This window comes from Corvus kubaryi, unplaced genomic scaffold (genome assembly GCF_017639235.1).
Source record: "Corvus kubaryi isolate FWS band 111438036 unplaced genomic scaffold, C.kubaryi_AGA036_p1.0 37272, whole genome shotgun sequence".
Lineage (NCBI taxonomy): Eukaryota > Metazoa > Chordata > Aves > Passeriformes > Corvidae > Corvus > Corvus kubaryi.
In genome coordinates this window covers 1,788,051-1,789,711 of record NW_024581084.1, presented here as the reverse complement: position 1 = coordinate 1,789,711, position 1,661 = coordinate 1,788,051, and positions in this window count along the sequence as shown.

Here is a 1,661-nt window from a genome sequence, read left to right as displayed (position 1 = left end):
CAGCCGGGCAGGATCCCCCCTCCATCCCCAAAATCCACCCCTCGTGCAGCCGGGCAGGATCCCCCCTCCATCCCCAAAATCCATCCCTTGTGCAGCCGGGCAGGATCCCTCCCCCCTTCCATCCCCAAAATCCAGCGGCAACACGAGCGGCTCATTTTTCACCGGCTTTCCAGCCTCCTCTCGGCTCCGGCTCCATGCAGGAGCCAGCCGGGCAGACTCACCAATATTTTCATAATTAACTGACCCAGAATGTTCCTAATTTGTAAACACAGTAAAAGAGCCGGCAGACAGAGGGGCAGCGTGTGTGCGACGGGCAGAGGGGCGGCGGGGGGGGAGCGTTTCCTCAGGCAATTCACGTTTGACTCAGGAAATCTGGGAAGGTGCCCGCTGCCGTGAAGTGATCGGGCTCACGGCTCAAAGCGATTTTTCTTGAAGTGTCACTGCTGCACACAACCGCCGTGTGTTCTTTCTTGGCTCCGCTTCCCCCGCTGATGCTCCAAGGCTTGGCTGCTCCAGCCTGCCCCGTTTGCATCCATTTGCTCCAGCAGGGAACAGGACAAAACTGGGGTTTGATGCCTGTGCTCCTCCTCCTCTCGCTTCCACCAGAAGGGGCCCTCCCGGTTTTTTGGGATTTGGACAGAAGTGCTGGGAGCTAATGGACAGCAAGGTCTAGGATGTGTGTCTCTGTGCAGGAGACAGAGGCTGTGAGAGGAAAAGGAATCAGAAATGTCAGGAGCAATCCAAACTGTGTTTGCCAGACTCAGCTGATGTGCCAGCTCCAAACTCCAACCCTGACTCTGCTTCTGTGCTTGGATCCAATGCTTCATCTCAGGGCTGGACCCACACTGGGACCCCTGGAACTGGGAGAGGGGGATCCCCCAGGGCTGGGAGCAATCAGAGCACAAGCAGTGTTGTGTCTGGAGGGTGCAGCTCAGTCCCAGCGTGCTGGAAGGGGACAATAATTGGGTGCTGTTTCACAGGGATGATTTAATCCTTGCCACCACCTGGGCTGGAGCTGGAGGCCACCCACCCAAGCTCTGCCCACCTCGTCTGTGGCTCACATTGGGTGATTTGATGTCATCCTGACCCGAGGCTGCACAGTTGTCACAGGGCAAAAATAAAACCCAGCTTCGTTTACAGAGCTGAGCTCAGTTTCAACTCCCAGCAAAGAAAAAACCCAAACCCCATAACAAATCCCTACAAGAATTTAAAGTCTAGTAATCCTGAGAATTCCTGGGACTGCCAGGGTTTCTGTAGGGCACAGGGTGGTGATTTACAGCTTGGAAGAGGCAGCTGGAATGGCTGGATCCAGAGCCACGTCCATCCCGCCTGTGGCACTGCTGGGCCAGCTTCCAGCGCATCCATCACCTTCCTCTTCCTCACCTTGGGCTTCTCCTGCTGGCAGCACAGCTGGGCACGGTTCCGTGGCACAGAGGGATGCTGGACACGCGTGGCAGCAGCAGGAGGTTGAACTGGCCGTGGATACAACTCCACAGGGAGAGGGGTGAGGTGCTGCAGGCTGAGATAAGCTAAAAGGGACACGTGGTGACCTCACTGAGGGGGAAATGCCTCGGGGGAGCCCAGGGCCAGGCAGCACTCACTGCACCAGGCAGCGCCAACTCTCCTGCACCAGGCAGCGCCAACTCTCCTGCACCAGGCAG